The following is a 19029-nucleotide window of genomic DNA, read 5'->3' as shown; positions in this document are numbered from 1 at the left end:
TAATTAAAAAAAAACTGTTAGGAAAGATATAGTTGCAGATTCCGAAAACCGAGACCTTGTATCCGAGAATTCCGAGACCTTGTATCCGAGAATTCCGAGACCTTGTATCTGTTAAACTTGTATCTGTCTTCATACTAAAAGCTGAATTTTTTGCACATTCGGAATCTGTTTAAATTCCGAATTTTCCACAAATTCTACTTTTTTATTATTTTATTGTGGTTACCTGTCAGGATTTATTGATAAATAATAGCAGCAAAATTCCACAACCATACATACTTAATCCTTATTCGAGAACTGTCTGTTTAAGAATAAAGGAGGTTATTTAATCATTGTTTAAGGATGAATCTTTTGGCAACAGCAAGTTGTTTTGATAAGGAAAACTAATGAAGAAATTTCAGCTATATGTAATCAGTAGATATGTGAACTTTCAAATCCGGTATAATCCTGATTTCTCATTACTGTTTTGTTAATTTTTTTTTCAACATTATTTCTGCAATATCTCTTATATTATGTCATTTTATTTTGAAATAACATACCTTTTGAGAAATGAAATTAAGCTATCTATAATTTATTTGTATCAAGAGGGATGCTCTGAATATTTGAAAATGCCTCTTAATTCTATTCAAATCCTTTTCTTTAACCTCTTCAGTCCCGAGGTACACATATGTGTACCTGCAATTTTTTTTCATTTTTCTTATCCGGTAAAGTTAAATGTTGACGAAATAATGCATGCATTTCAACGTTTATGAATTTAGCTTCTATTTTGCATCAATAAATAGCACTACAGTTCGATATTTTTTTCATATCCATCGTTATTAATTAGAGACATAACGAAAATGGCGTTGAACAGAAAACACAACAAATCTGAGAACATTTTTTAATATTTATTATTAAAATAAACGCTTGTATATTTTTTTTATAAAATACTAAGTGTCTGGTGAAAGTCATTACCAAATTATTTCTTGTTATCTATAATAGAATCGGTGAAAATACAAATTTAACTAAGGTACACATATGTGTACCTCGGGCGTTTTCGCGCCCGTCTATTGACTGCTTGCGATCCTTTGCACTGCTTATCTTTTGAGCGCTTGTTTTCAAATTGTCATTTCTTGTCCTTGACTATATTGTATAACTTTTTTATAATAAATAATTCTTATGTTCTGTAATGTAATAAAATATAAATTTAAAAATATTTATTTTTTATCTTTAGTAAGAAATTTAATTTTATAGCTGTCTTGAAGTTAGTAATTGATATTTCAAACCGAAATCATGTATAGAATATACAGAATTTTATAAGCTAATAATATTTTTTTCACGTCAAGTGGCTTTAACTCAAAAGGAGGTTTTTGAACTTTTAGGAAAAAGAGATTTTAGGGCAAACAATAGAATTTTTCATGTATCAAAAATAATGAAACCTGGCAAATAGGATGAGTGGGTCACAGGCGATAGTCAAATGTGCCTTGTCAAGTAGAAAGATAATAAATCCGTGACTATTATCCACATGTATAGGCAATGAGTCAATTGGAATAGGCAGAAGATAGACAAAATAATTGAAACAAAAAGCTGATATAAAATAATCTGCTTTTATAAAAACATATAATATCGGAGGCTCGACCCTTATTTTGCATATGACCCGTATGCAGTAATTACAAAAAATGATCGACGCGAGCATTCAAGCATTTTGTAGATTTAGTACTTGTCAAATGGTGGCAAAGCGACAAGCTGAGCTGTCAGGAATGAAAGTGAAAATCTTATGATCTTATTGCAATTTCAAATGCATATAATTCGGTCCCTGTTGAAATATGAGGGAATTCTCATCATCAGCAAGAAAGGAAACCAAGAACCAGTAAAAAAATCACCTTTCAATGAAGGCAAATTAATAGAAGAAGGGTCATCAAATGATGGAAATGTAACTACAAGACCATTGGAGATTTCATTACCACCATCTGGTTAAAATACCTCTAAAACAGCAAGAAAAATTGTCTCTTCCCAATTAAAAAGAAATAAGACTAGATATGTCAAGCCATCTACAACATTACATGGACGATAAGTATGTATCGAAATGCAGGTACCCAGGATGTAACTGTAGGAGAAGAGTCAAGTGCTCAAAATGCAGTATCTACTTACGTAATATCAAAAAAAAAAAATCCTTCAAAATAAGGTTTAATAGATTATTAATAGAATAAATTTTGTATTTTTTTTTCATTTATAAGGCCTTAGAATAAGAAAAATATAGCTATTAAGTAACCAGGAAAATTAAATATTTTTTTTGTTGAGGATGCTTTGACTTACTTAAGACCCGAGGTACACATATGTGTACCTTAAAATTATGGGACTTAAAATTGTTGGATCAGCAAAATTTTTTTTCGACATGCTATTGAGATGTAACAAAGGTAAAAGATCTTGAAATCAAATTTTTAAACCAGTTTTAAAAAAATCAGAACTGGAGAGGTTAAAATGAAATTTCAGTTTATATTATGAATGACAATTTCATTTGTCATATTGATATTTAATAATTAATGAATAAGCGATAAGGGATTGAGATATAAGGGATTTTAAGCGATAAGGGATTTGAGCGATAAGGGATTTTAAAAGTGATTTAAAAACTTAATTTCAATAATATAATAATGAATTATAATAATAATTAATAATAATATAATAATTAGTGTAATATAATAATAATAATAATAATTATTATTATTATTAATAACAATAATATAATAATTACTTATAATAATGATAATAATAATAATAATAACAACAAAATAAATAATAACAAATAAAAACAATAATATAATAATAATTATATTATTTGTCCAATAATGCAATAATTAATTATATTTAATTAGTTAATTGACAAATTGGATTATAGACAAATTAACGCTATTATAGCAAGATCTATGAAAATATATCATCTAACATTTTGATCATTGAAACCATTGTTGAAAACGTGAGACAGCCAACATAACTGCATACAAAAACTGATGAATTCGGTGGAAATTACACTTATTAAGCCTTAGAAAGTGTTGATGAGAATTATTCAAAAGCTATTAAGAGGATGTAGGCTTTAGTTAAAATTACTTATTGTTAATGATGTGACTGTTAAAAGTTTTAACGGAATTGTCTTCAAGAGAAACACAAATGTGGTTTCCAATTTTCCTTTTATATCTTTCAGGATATCTATTTATCCCTATGTAAAAGTATTAAATTAAATATTGATTTCAGGTATTATGTCTCGAGTCTCTTTGGCGAAAGAAAGGTAATTCATTTCATATTAATGAGTCAACCTCATGGATATGGGTAGTTAAGCTAGAACAAGAAAATTATTAAAAAACAAATGCTTATTTCATAATTTATTTCTATATAAGTATTATAGTAAACAATATATTCATTAACATTTTATCATATAAATTAAACATTCTATTGTAATCACTTGATTAACTAAAAAGATATCATATTTTAATAAGGACTACAAATATTTATAACCAATTAAAACTCTTGTGCTTTAGGAAATGAGTCAACATTTTATTATAAATCTCTATCTCTCTTCTCTTCTAACGGATGAAGAAAATGAAGATATGAAAATTCATATCGATGGAAGTAAAATAAATGCGTTATTAACTATCTTCTCATGTTTGTTACACTACAATTAATTTTCGGTGCATTTTATAAAATATGCAATTTTTATATATTATTTTTATATAACACTCTTATTCTCAAAGATATCCTCCTAATGGGAATACTTTAGATATAGAATCAGAAGCTTCCTGTATGGTATTAGTTCTCGCCAGGCAGGTGAATACAGAAATGCCATGAGATCGGCTTTTCTTAAGCGATGAATGAACTTGCCTCCTGCAGGAAGCGTTATACCGTGACCGGTGATGGCCCTTATGACTTATGCACAGTTTTAAATTATGTTGCCATGGCGTTCTGATTATTCAAAATCTCCATGTGTTCCCTGAAGAGGGGATTAGAGTAATTGCTTATGATTGAGGTTTTTCTCACGCGTCCTTGATTTTATACTGACGATTTGGGCGGTTCCGGGCGATATCATATTTATAATTTAAGGGAGGATAGTGTTGTTAAAACATTAAGCTGGTTTTTCAAAATAAACAAACAAATATATTTTAGTGGTATTTATTACAAGCTTCTGAGACCTTCAATATTCCGAAAATACGACTCGATTCTTCAATGGAAAGGAACAGAAAGATGCATTCCATTTGATATTCCAGATTCACTGCAAGTTTCACCGAGATTTGTGTTGAGGCTCTTTGGCAATGCTTTACACATACCTTTAATTAAAATTCCACTGCAGAAGTAAAGAGAGGTATTCCTATTGTTATTCCTCGATTCAGAAAATGAATAGAATGCGAAAGATGGTTGAATATGTAGAAAGTATTTAGACTATAAGTAGAAAGATTAAGAAAGACCAGACTGATTAAAATAAGATGCTATGATTGATGCCATTCATTCTCGTGAAATTAAACGTAGAAAATGCATTTTGCATCGTGGTTTACATCTGAAATATGGGGAATTGTAGGGAATCTAGGATTATACATTGAATAAGGAATAAATCTGGAATTCTACTTCGAATTTTTAAGCAATGAATGAATATAATGTAATATAATTAGAGAATATGGATTAATAAAAATTCTGAAAAGTTTTCTGCTAATCTAATTATATTTAATAGAATAATAATTTTTAAGAGCGTCCTATTATTTAGGTATATTTTAAATTATTTCTGCAGTTTAACTATGCAATGATTCCTGATAGAAAAAAGTAAAATATTACCAGTATCTGCTCAGTCAAAAAACTTGATAAAAGATATTGTGTTAATTTATATAATATAAGTGTTCATATAATAAATATAAAACTGAGTTTCTTGTTTTTATTTTTTCCCTTTACCTTTAGTGTAGTTATTTTTGAGTTGAAAATTATTTTTCTGGTGATTTCCTAAGTTGGACGCAAGATATGAAGAGTTTATATTGAATTTCGAATTCCTTTTTTTTCAGTCACCATGGAATTGCGTTTTCTGTGAAGAAAAAAAATATTTAGAAGATTTTCTTTTTTGTTCTGATGTTTTATGCAACAAACTGAGTTGTCAATCCAGTTATATTTGATTTTGGGTCGCAGTGGGCTGCGTTGACTTCTTCTTCTATACCAACAAAATTTAGGAATTTTGAATCTAAACAAGACAATAAGGAGTTCGGTCTTGAAAACGCTGTATGGCTGACAGACTTTGCCACTTCTGGATTTTTTAACATCTTAAATAATCTTGTTTATAACCTTGCAAGCTATCAAAGTAGTTTAGAAATTATCTTATTGTTTAAAAACTAAACTATTCCATTATATAAAATGCTTGTAAAAAGAAGTTTATGTTGTGTTGAAAGTATAATCTTTTCCTTTCCTTTTATGCCAAATTCAATTCATTTTAAAAGCTTGCTCCGAAACGTAAGACATGGCATAAAAAATGTGGACTTTCTATTCAATTACAAGTTTCTATTTTACTTCGATGTTGTTTATTTTGACCACCATTATGACTTGTAGAAGAAGATGAATAAATACCAAAGGTGTAGGGAAATTTTAAAAAAATCGAATGTATTGCACATCATGCAGTTGCTTATTTTAATTGTAAAAATAATCATTATTATTTTATAATAATTTTGCATTTTCATTTTTTTCTTTTAATTCATTTATGCCGGTGTCCTGCTATAGGGGTAGTGCATCTTCCCCGTTATCTGGGCTTCCCGGGTTCGAGTCCCGGTTGGGCATGGTTGTTCTTCCTGTTCTATCTGTGAGATGTGTGAATGCGCCTGTGCAAGCGAATGAGTAATGTTTGAGTAGTCAAGTCGTACTCATGGCCCAAGTTGGCTCTACGATAAAAACAAGAGGCGCTCCCATTTAGGCTTGAACTGCGGGCTTGTCCGTGCCAAGTGCCATAAGAGACAAAAACAATTCATTTATTGATAATAAAGGCTTTGAATAATTCCAGAATTTTAACTTGTTTTATATACAAGGTGGTCAAAATTTAAACACCCCTACTCTGAGCTCTCTATACAGTGTACTCAGTGTAAAAGCTCCAAAATTGTTGAACAAACTATTCAAAACATGGGAAACGGATTACATGCAAAAAAAAATAGTCCCAGAAACACCGATAGATGGCTCTGTACAACAAAAAAATATGCTAAAAAAGTCAAAATACACATTTGTAGCATATTTTATTCGAACGTATCAAAAACATTCAGTCACAAAGACCTTATCGATGCAAAAGGAAACTGTTCAATATAGTTTCCTTTTTCCAGATGTAAAATCTGTATTCTGAGGACAGCTTGTTCTAGTAATTGGTCGATATTGAGAGGCTTCTCACATGAAGAGTGATATCGTCTTTCAAATTTGCCAAGGTACCAGACTGCCTCGAGGAACAAGGTTTTTCAAGTATACCCAAAGCCAATTAATTAGGGATTTAGATGTGTAGAAAGAGATGAGAGGTTAGGTTGCCGGAAACGAATAACTAATGACTCAATCATTAGTAAAATGTTTCCGAAGAAACTTCTGTGCGCGGAGTCGAATGTGCGGAAGCGTTCCATCTTGCATAAAGGTAATTGAATCAAGACATTGGCACTTACATATTTGGGGTACAAAAAATTTTGGAAGATGTTTTGGTACCTCCTGGTGTTGATTTAATTAAGGATTATGGTAATAAATAAAGGAATGACTCACCTCATCTACGTCTCGATATTTATTACAGCGAATAGATTTTTTGTATACAGGTTTAAACTACACATTTTGTAGCGCGTTTACAGGAAGCACCCGTTTCCTCCAAGCATCCCCTACGAATACCTAGTCCCTAAACATAAACAAGAGTTCAAAGTTCTGGATTTTCATTGCGCCATCTGTTGGCATTCAGATGAATCACCATCATCCGGGGTGCGGCATGTCGGCACCGGTAGTGCAATGAGTCTGTTAATGGCTCTTTTGGCAGGTCCTGATGGATTACGAAGCAGGGCAACTTTATGGATACCATCAGTTCCGGGGATGATCTCCAGGATACGCGCCAGTGGCCAGGATAATGGAGGCATGTTGTCAGCTTGAATAAGGACGAGATCTCCGACACTCAAAGGAGGACGATGTTGATGCCACTTCCGTCGGGCTTGCAAATGGTGAAGGACGTCTCTAGTCCACCTGGCCCTTTTCGTAAATTCTCAAGTCGACGAAACTCTCTAAGTGCAGACGCAGCGTTTCTTATTTGTTTTCATGAAATAATTTCACAAGCCATCGCTGATAAGAATGACATTTTTCCAGCTTTATCCCTTTTATGCCTATAATAGTAATAGCAAACCAAGAGTTTAAGCAAATATTTGTGCTTTCAATGCAATATTGCAGTTACAATGACAGTTCAGTTTCACTTTTCATCTTCTTTATTGGTGTTTTATCGATGTTTCTGGAACTAATCCCCCCCCCCCCCAGAGTAATCTGTTTCCCTATGTCTTGAATAGTATGTTCAACATTGAATAATATGTCTTGAATAGTAGCCTTTACACTGATTAGTTCGTTGTATAGAGAACTCAGAGTAGGGTTGTTTTAATTTCGACCACTTTGTATATCACCAATACTATTCACCAAGACGCTACATAAATTTTCTTCGATAACATTCCTTTGTAGTAGGGCATATATTATTTCTCAATATTTAAGTTTAAAAAATATTAACCACTTTTAACGACCAGATGTTTTATAAATTGTAATTTTTTGTCGTTTTTTATATCAATTTAATATCTAATGTACAGTCACTATGTACTTCTATAAACAAATTTTTAGGGTAATTCTGAGTTTTGGCTTATGTTTCAGTAGAACTTGATTTTTGCCTCTCAATTTCTTTAAAATTTATTTTATTGCCAAAAATAAGAAAGTAATTTTTCCATGAAAATCTGATTTGGGTTTATTTTTTTGATAAAAAAAATATCAAAAATTTTAATAAACTTTCTATGTAATTTAATAATTTATAGAAAATTTCTTATAATTTTAATCCTCTTGGCAGTGGCATTAATTATTTGTGGCTTTAGAATGTTTGATTTCCCAGACAATGCGAATTCAATAATTGGAAAGAATTTTATTTGCATGTGCAAATATTGAATAAATATGCTGGCATTTATTTTTTCAAGAGTTATTGACTGTTATCAGGTTTTTCTCGAGGTTATAGATTTTTTTTTTAAAGCCGAACAAAAATATCTGTTAAAGGAATTTTTTTTTTAAAGAGACATCTTGAAGTTGTAAAACATTTTAAAAATAAAAGAGTATCTTTTGGAAAATTATTGAATTTTTTTTTGAACACATGTACATAAAGGCATCTCAAATCAAAAAAATATCTCATTGAAAAATATTTGCAAATTAGGAAAAATGAAATATGTTTTTTATCAAAAATAAATTGGCTAAGAATTATCTTAAAAGAAGTATTGTATCATGATATAAATTTCCAATTAAACTACGTAATATTGTGAAACTTTCTACAATATTAATTATGCGTTTCTATTCTACGTATTAGCGGAATATTAAATATATGAAAGAACTTTATTCGATTTATATTAAAAAGGTTTCTTAATAATATGCTTCCAATATATTTCTAAATTGCATCAAAACATAGATTTTCAATTAACAACATAATGTTGTAAAGCTTTTCTGTAATATTACTTACTCATTTCTTTTCTATATATTAAATATTAAAAATATTTCTATATATTAATATTAAATACATAAAGAAATTTTATTAGATTTATTTTGAAGAACTTTTCTTCCTAGTATCTTTGCAATATATTTTCTGGAGTTTTGCATCCTTTGCTCTCGATTCATTTCTTTGTACTTAAGAACTACTCTTTATTCTTTTTGTAAAAAAAGTATTTATTGAAAAATTTATAATTTATAATCAGTCACACCACATTTCGAAATTTAAAATAAAAAATAAAATAAAATAAATCGAATTTGAGAATTATCTAAAATTGAATCGTAAAAGAAATATTATTACGATTCTTTTAGTAAAAAAACATTTCATTTTATGCTTATGTGAGTTGTTTTATTTTCTGGAATTTTAAGCTGGAACTTTTTCAACATGCCTTATTGATTTTATTCTTCAAAATTCCAAAATCTGAAGGCGAAAAAAACAAACAAAACAATCCGAAATATCATCTGCAGGTGTGCAGTCACAAGCATTGTTATAGAAATTCAGGACAATGTTTTTCATTCCCTTCTGCCTCCTGCCACCTGTCTTCCCCTTCTGCAGTTATTTTTGAATTGAAAGAGGTCTTGACGTTGCTTTTGTAAGTTGGGCGTAAGATATGAAAGGTTTTTATTGGATTTTGAATACTTTTTACTTTTCGCATGCCAAGAATTGCATTTTCTGTAATAGAAAACACAAAAGTTGGTTTTCTTTTGTATAATGCAGCACATTGAGCTGTCAATTCAATTCTGCTTGATGTCTGTTCCCAATGGATTGCTAAATTCGGCTGATTTGCTTCTTTCAGGTGTACAGATACGTCAAGAATATGAAATTGAAATCTGGGATGGGTAATTTGGTAAAGAAAATAGAATTTATTTTAATGGTTAGATGTTAATCTTAACGGAGCTCTTAAAACCATAAATCATTTTTTTTTTCAAAATCATGCATGCTTTTAATTATGAAAATGGGAAAAGAAATAGTGACAACTATATACAATATAACTACTGGTTTGAAAAATTGATAATCCTTCAATATTGTTACGAAATTTCCGGGGTTCGTTTGAATAGTGGGAGTTATATGGTGTGGAGAACGCTCAATCAGCAGGCGGCAGTAGAAAATAAAACAACGACGTTTATTTACACGAAGACACACAGGACAGCACAAAGACGACAACTATATACAGCACAGAAGACGATTATCTTCAGCCGAGACGTGCAGCATACAAAACAGCATAAACAGCAGCATACAACAGACTCTAATGCAGACAGTAGCACAGTTCAGTACTAGCTTCACTCCGTCGCTGCTCCGCTTATCTCTGGAAGGCCAGTTCTTTATCGTCGAACCCGACTACTCTGCCCTAGCAGCTGCGGTCGCTTCCTTTTATAGGTCTCAGGAGGCGGGGCTAGAAGCCTCTCAACCAATCAGGAACGTTCGAGGCGTATCTCCATTCTTACTGGACGGATCTTGAAAATTCTCGATGTTTCGGGTATAATCTATTTTGGTGCCAAAGTCGCCAAATTCGTCGCCAAGTCTCCAAATGGTCGCCAAGTTTTTCGCCAAGCTCTTGGACTTTCCATGGAGCCAACTATGCTGGAAAGCCGCATCAAAAATTCGTATTACCAGCACTGGACAAAACTTATTTCCAATGATTAGAAAATTTGAATCAGATCCTATTTGCACAAGATATTCTACGATATTCCCATGATGTTATCCCATATTCCCAATACAGGTCAATGTCTAGAAGATATCGTAACAATACTGTTCGGCCATTTTGTGTTATTAAGGAAGATTTATGGATACTTCGTATAGAGTGGTACATTAAACTTAAAATCTTTGGAGTAGATTGGAATCAATCTGTGACAAATTTGTGTTCTCAGTGGCTTCTTCTTCTTCTTGCGTACAGCCGACCACCCCGCCACCACTGAACGTAGCAGTATCGACAGGATTTGTTGTGGCCGACTGCTATCTTGAGTATTGTCCATCCTTTCATTGACCGATTTGTCAAACTGACATTCTCCTCTAGGTAATTAGCCACAAAGTGGTCAATTATTGTCCTTCTGCCTTATCTACAAACTCTCAAATAGTTGGTAAAAAACTGACAATTTTTGACATCATGTCCTTCAGAGTTTTAAGATTACCTGGTACCATCAGTACTGTACTTAAGTCATTATTAATAATTTTAAGATTTTTTCTTAACTCCGAAATTTCAATACATTCCTTTAAATAGTGGTAAACAGTACCGATTCCTCCACAAATGCATTTATTGTCCTGCATTCTTCCAAATCTTTGGAAATATGCAGGAAATCTCCCATGTCCTGATATAATTTGAATTATCAGTGGATGGTATCTTCTTATTTTTATTTCTGGATTAGGAATAAAATCGAAAGTTACTCTTCCGTTCTTGGACATATACCATCTGTCAAACCATTGCAGCTTTATTTCTTCTCTTATTTCCCATTTTAAGACACCATTTGATTTGGCGACAACCATATCAACACCCTCTTTCTGTGCCGCCAACTTTGCATATTGATCCGGCTTTTCATTACCATAGATCCCAATATGGGCCTTAACCCAATTCAACTCTATCCCCTTGTTAGTTTTTACACTTTTTATCTTTTCTTTTATCGTCCATATTTCCTTATTACAATTGTGAGAAGATTGTATGGCTTGTAGGACTGAGAGAGAATCTGAAAAAATTGAGCACTTCTGTCCGTCCTCCACCCTTTCACAATATTCAATGGCCATCTTTAAAGCTTGCACTTCTGCCTGGAAACTTGTGGCATGGTTCGATAATTTCACAAGACTTTTATCGATCTCTTTCCCATAGTAGTATACTACTATTGCAGCTCCTACTTTATTTTCATCTTTTGAACCATCTGTAAAAATTTCTATTCCATCCATATCTGGGATTTTAACTTGAAAACCGTGAATAAACCATTCTGCAGGATGTTGTTCGAATTTGTCAAAATACATCTCATAATCATTTTTGCTGAAGCATTTGTTTCCTATTTTAACTTTATTACTAGAAGTTCTTATTTGAAATTTAGTGAAAATTTCCGTTGCTCTGAGGTCCATTGGCAAAATTCCCGTTATCACTTGAAGGGCTTCTGTAGAAATGGTTCTATAAGCCCCAGACATAATGATGAGAGGGCGCCGTTGGATTGAATTTAATGTTTCTCTGATTTTCTTTAGATTTAGCCGATGTCCCCATGCTCCGTGCCCGAAAAGAACAAATGGCTCAATGGCCCCAGTGTAGATTCTTCTTAGATGGTATTTCCTTTTTCCATAAAATTTATCCGCAACTGTCACTAGTTTATATGTTAATACATCCACTTTTTTCTTGACCTTATTAAAATGTGACGTAAATGTTAATTTACTGTCCCATGTAACTCCCAAGTACTTAATTTGATTTGACACATTTATGTTGTTATTGCCTATTTTTATGTTAGGCGGATCTGTTAATTTTAAACGTTCTCCAAATGTAATAGGCATTTGAATTGTTTTCCTTTCATTAAACTCAAGTTTATGAATTTTGCCCCATTTTACTAGCCTATGAATTATTTGTTTTTCTTTAATTTCCAGTTCATCTTTTGTTCTTCCCGAGATTATTAGTAGCACATCATCGGCATACGCCTGCATAAAGCAGTTCACTGGAAGATTGATTTTAAATGCAGAATTCATAACCAAGTTCCAGAATAACGGTCTGCTGCACGAGCCCTGTGGCACTCCTCTGTCCATTATAAATTCCCAATTATTCTCTCCATCTTGGTAAATACATTTCCTTTCATTTAAGTAATCTTTAATCAATTCAAAAAGATTGCTCGGGCAATTCATTTTTATAAGGGCATATAAAATGCTTTTCCTCCATACGGAATCAAATGCTCCAGCTACATCCAAAGATATAACTGTTGTTTTTAGTTTTTGATTCATCGCACCTTTTATTTTACTCCATAGTGCATTTTGTGCTGTTTCACAAGAGTGGTTATATCTAAAACCATGTTGATCATGATGCAGTCTATTTTGTGCCGTTAATAAGTGCTGTACTCTTTGAGTTATCAGTTTATCCAAGATTTTACTTGCTGTGGTTAGCAAACAAATTGGTCTATAGGATTTAGGATCCTCTAAGTCTCTATTAGTTTTAGGAATTAAAATCAGTTTTGCTACCTTCCACTGATTAGGGAACGCACCTAATTCTAGGCACTTGTTGTATAACTCTAAAAGTATGAATGGATTCTTTCTGTTAATTTCAGCAAGCATCTCCATTGGGATGTTGTCTAATCCAGGTGTTTTCTTTTTGGCCATTTTATTAATCGTTGTTCTTACTTCAGTTATTGTAAATATTTTATCTTTTTCTTTTGTTTTATATAACTCAATACTTTTCCTCATTTTCTTCTGCTTTTTACTTTCTTGTTGGGATTGTTCCTCTTTGAAAAGGCATCTCACAATACTTTCTATAGTTTCTTTTGTATTATTGGTTTTTGTACCATCCTGTTTTTTGACACCGTGCAAAACTGTTTTCCTTTTCATTTTATCTGCCGCTAATTTATAAGGTAGCTCAAAAGGGTTCATTCTCGTTATTTCGCTACATAACTTTTCAAAGCATTCAATACTTTTCTTTCTTAACATCCCTCTGTATATTGATTCATTCTTTTTATAAATTTGTCTTCTCTTCATTCTCTCTTCAGTGTTTTTACATCGTTGGTATCTATGCCGCAAGGCTCTTGTCAGTTTTCTTTGTTTCTCCAGTTCAGTGTCCCACCAGGGGACCCTGAGATGATTTGTCTCTTTACTGTTCGATCTTTGGCTAATTCCTTGAATGAATTCTGTAAATTCTTCTACCCATACTTCTAAATCTTTTTTAGTCTTTATCCTTTGCATTGTTTCTCTTATATCAGCATATTTTTCAGCCACTTGAAAACTAATTTTTCGAATTTTTCACTTGCTTAATTTAAATCTTTCTGCTGAAACAACTTTGTCACCCATATTAATTTGAAAATCCAAAAAGCCATGGTCACTCAAAGTACTTTGGATTACCTTCCAGCCCATCACTTTGTCATGCAGGTCTTTAGTTGATAAGGTGACATCAATCCAGCTTCTTCCACGTGCAGATTGGAACGTTGGCAATGAGTTTGGATCATTCCAAATAACAAGGTTCTTCTTAAAAATGAATTCTATAAACGAGCCGGCTTCATCTTGTGGTCTATGATCGGGAATTTCATTTCCCCACAGTCGACTATGAATATTGAAATCTCCTCCAATAAGTATGGATGATGTCCCCAACTGTTCAAACAGATTTCCAAGTTCTCTGCAGATTTCTTCTTTATTGTGAGTCGGTGGGAAGTATGCCGATACCATAGTAATTTCACTATTTCCCATTGATAAATTGGCTGCTACTATGTTTTCGCTAGTAAATCTTGTCAAAACAGAAATATCTTGGTTTCTTACTGCTATAATCGCCTTCCCGTAAGGGTGAGAAATTATTCTCCATCCTAGGGGAAGTCCTATTATTTTTCCTTTCATTGTATATGGTTCTTGTAACAAGTAAACATCTGGAATATTGTCCCCAAACAAATTTGGGAGTTCCTTTGTTGCATATTTACCCCGACCTATATTATGTTGAATAACACGCCAAGAGTAATCATTGAAAGGCTTATTATACATAGTTCGTCTGTTTAATCAACTGATCTCTCTCCCTGATAAATACAGGGCAATGCTCCGATGTTGCAATATGATCCGTTCGAATCATAATTTTTGTTCTTTTGCGATATTCTTTACAGTTTCTGCATTCTGGATTTTGCTTTGTGCAATTTTTATAGTTATGCATTTCCAAGCACTTGGAGCAGCTATCTTCTTTTTGCATACATTTAGATCGAACATGCCCAAATTTGAGACATTTGAAACATCTAAGGGGTTCCACAAATTCTCTAAATCTATACGATCCGAAACCACACTGTAATCTTGCTTTATCTTTAATTATTCGGAACGCTTTGGGGTCCAAACTTATAACCCAGTGAGACGAGCTGCCTCTTCCTTTTTTCCTAAATAGAACTCGCATATTCCCTACTATGTCATTGCTTAGCTTGATTTGATTGAGAAAATCCAATTCCTCCTCCTCCCTGGGTCTCTCACTCTTTTCCACATCATATATAATGATTTGAGGCATTCTTATCTGTGGAGTAGTAGCCTTGCATACATTTTGCAAATTTGTATGACTGTTAATAGCATCTTTTAACTTTGTTACCATTTCCGGTGTTTCAACTTGAATCAGAACTCCATTTCCCATTGCTGGCTTCAAACCCATAATTTTAATTTCCATCCCCTTTGGGCTGATATTTGCTTCTAACGTCTTTCTCATTTTAATCGATGTGTCAATTTCCTCTGTAATTGGTCTAACCACCAGTGTAGGCAGGTTTGCTTTAGGTCTTAGCAATGGTGTTGTTTTACTATCGTTTTCATTCGCGTTAATTATTTTTTGTTGAATTTGATTCCTTTCTTCCCCTAACAGCTTTTTAGAGGCTTGGATCCTTCTAATAAACGTTAAACCTGGTTTTAATGGAATTTTTTTTCCCGCTATACCATCACTGTTAAGATTTTTCACCACATTTGCGAATGTTGGTCCATGATTATCATCTGTTGAATTCATTTTGGTTGCTGAAGAATTTGACAAAACTTTCAAAAATAAGTCTCTCAATTCTTCAGCCGCTTTACCTTCAATCCTATATTTGCTGATAATATTTTCAAATGTTTCCAATATTCCCAGTGGTCCAAAGGGTTGCTTATTTTCCTCTGATATTTAGTTTTCACTTGCATCTACATTCTTTGCTTTTTTAGCATTTGCAATACCATCATTTCTTTCTTTCTCTTTGCCTTTACGAGGAATGCACGGTCTTTTATCTTTAGGGAGATTTTCCCCTGTTTTCATTTTTACATTTTTCTTTTTCCGTTTTGTGGCCATTTGCATTTTGCTGTCCGTCTGCATTGACGGTTCAATTATCTCATTTGAATCAGAATCCGATGATTTTTTAAAGTCTTTATATGTCAATCCTTTAAATCCTTTAATTGGAGTTGGTGTATCGGGGATTATCATTCCCGCTCCTTTTGGCGAGTAAAATAAATTCTCATCATCAGTTAAAATATCGCTATCATCAGCAAAGTGTTCCCTATCCGTCTTGTTTATGTCTGATTCCATTTTTTTCCCCAGAAAGTCTAAATTTCTAGTGCAACAGAGAGTAAAGCTTAAGCAAGCTTTTAACGAAATGTTTGGAAAGCTTTCCCAATTTTAAATTTGAATTATTAGAAAAGAATGTAAAAAAAACTGTCCAAATAAAATCAATAATTTGTTTTTGCACCAAAAAACTATCAAAAGTGTAACAAGAATTTCTTCTAATTAGATGCACTAAAGAGAACTGATATTTTCCAAACAATTTTGTTGTCAACTAATAATCAACACATTTATGGACACTTTCCATAAATTGGAATTTAAAATGGGTAAAAAAATCACAAAATAAGAGTCTGCACAATAAAGAAATCTTTCGATACAGAAGAACAATATCCGTGTCCTGCAAATAGTTCATGCACTGAACGCAGATATCGATAGCAGTTTATAAATTGGTAAACAAACAACAAAATGGCTACCCAAACAAGTGGGCGTTTCTGCCACAACTACACTTCAGAAAGTCAAAAACTTCTAAGATGCTAAAGAATTTTGGAATAAAATTCAAAAACCTGTTACTCCAGGGTTTCAGCTACACTTGATCATCACATTCAACAGAAATTATCCATCAGTTTTCATTTTATAGCCATATTTTGAAGAGCACAAGAAAATATCAACCACGCCGATCACTTGTTCTCAGTGGCTGAGAGTTGTTCTACTATCTTTCGTGCTTTCCAGATTCAATTTCCTGTGAATATTATTTTTTGTGATAGATGACACCTTAATTTTATAATTTGTGACAGAACCTTAGACACTTTATTATTTGTGACAGAAACAAACCTTAGAAAGATGAATTTAAAGGCATTCGTTATTGAACTGCTTCAGATATTCATTCATTTCTGCTTCAGATATCCACATGGTTGGAAACAATTTGGACTCATCTTTGGTATTAACATTAAAAGGCTAAAGATGTATCAAGTAATACAAATTTTGTAGTGAGCATAAATTGTTGGTCATTGCTTTTAAATTTCTGAAACATTTCAAAATTATATTGTGACTCAAAAACTATTTCTTTAAATAAATCGTAAAACTTAATTTCTTGTTTACTATAAATAAAATTTGGGATAATTCATTTCAGTATTTTTTCCTCGCTTCACGTTTTATAGTTAAATAAACGACGCTAATTTATTGTCAACTAGTCGCTTTTGGTGATCAGTTAGTCATCAAATTTGACTCACCAAGGATAATGATTACATTTAATTTTATTTTGATAGTGTAGATGTAATTTTATGGTCATGACTCATTGAGATTTTCAGCCGTTAAAAGCCGTGGTATTTTAATTAATTTATGTTTTTATTAGTTGTTGACATGATCCTTTCATGAAAAAGCCTGTCCCATAACATTATAGAAATCATAACATCATCATCATTTCAGAAAATAAATGTTAGGTTCGTATATCTTCTAATTTTTATGGTATTGTAATTTCACTTTTATATTCGTCTTGAAAAATAAAGATAAGTTAAATAAAGTTTTTCCACAAAAACTTCAACAATATTAAAAATTGAATATTAAATAAATGACAAAGAAATTAAAACGATTTCAATTTCCAAGCAACAATATGATCTATTGCTGAAAATTAGGCACACAAAAAAAAACAATCACTTAAAATTGCCATAATTTAGGAAAAAATTGCACTACTATTAAAATGACATCGAAACATTAAAAGAACAAGTTTTTGCATTTTAAAATGGTGTAAAATTAATTTTAATACAAAAATATTATTATCGTGAAAAATACTACAATTCAGCTTAATTTTTAATTAATTTAAAACTCAAAGTAAAATTTTTAAAATGTCGTTTTCTATGGTACACATTTTCACCCTCTAAAGTGTCAAATTTGATGACTAGCGACTAAATGGTTTGTACTGTGGTAAGCTGATAGATACATACATCATCTTCATTATTACTAGACATAATAATATACCGTACATTTTATCCTTATCATGACTGGGGCACGTGCATAAATGTCAGTTGTAAAAAATTCGGGTCGATTCAGCTTCATTTTCAATAGAATGACAAATTGTATAAAAAAAATTAAATCCAGAAAGATAAGCAATTCTACTTAACCGAATAAAAATTTTGGAAAAAAAATATATTATTATCATAAAAAAAAAACTTCAAAGATAAGATATTAATGAAATTCTACTTTATGGATATAACCGGAGGAAAAAGAAATATTTTTAATTAATTGTATTCTTGAACCATAGAAATAAATAAACTGAGGAGATAAATGAGTGGCATTTGCTATTTAAATTTACTATTGGAATTTAGATTAGCGAAAGAGTTTGTATCAAATCAATTAAAAATTTGATCGTCTGCCGATCTCTTTAGTGCCACAAATAGGATGGAAATTGTCAAAAAATAAACAGAGCTATATGACTGAAATGTAATAATTATATTTACATAAATAATGAAGATGTGTGTCATATTTTTAATTGCTTGTTTGTTCATTTTTAATAAGATTTGCCACATAAAACTAATCAATGTCAACATGACAACTGCCAGGACATACGAAAATTAATTTTAACCATGGAAAAAAGTATTGTCTGTATCGTAAAAGAATTCGAAAATCTTAACATTTACGCCATTTAAGCATGGAACGTTGCAGACACGTTGCAATTACGCAATCGAGACATATCGGTAGCCTGAAAACCGCCTATTTCAAACATAAGAAATAAAGAAACGTAGGGGGAATATAAGCTAAAGGAGTAATTTCTTAAGTAGAATAGAATTTCCACTTATAAAAAACATTGATAACGATATACAAAGTCAAAAGTATAGAAAATAATTCAATAATTGAGAAATAATGTTCTCTGTACGCCAAGGTGAAATAACAAAAGTTATATATCTTGAAGTTATATATGATCAGACCTGCTAACGTTGCCCTACTAACTCAAATCAGTAATTGTAAAACATTGTTACTGTATCAAAAATAATTAGAATACATTGAAAAAAATGTGCAAAAGGATACTTTCTCAATTTAAATGTAATTTGTAACTTAAACAATACAGACATCAAAAGACGAAGTCAAATGAGATGAAATAATTTTCAATCATTGAAGGATAGAATCTCATACGACAAAAGGAACTAAGAACACTATGATCCGGTGG

The sequence above is a fragment of the Argiope bruennichi genome, chromosome 6, assembly GCF_947563725.1.
Source record: "Argiope bruennichi chromosome 6, qqArgBrue1.1, whole genome shotgun sequence".
Taxonomy (NCBI): Eukaryota; Metazoa; Arthropoda; class Arachnida; order Araneae; family Araneidae; genus Argiope; species Argiope bruennichi.
This window is presented reverse-complemented; position numbering follows the sequence as displayed.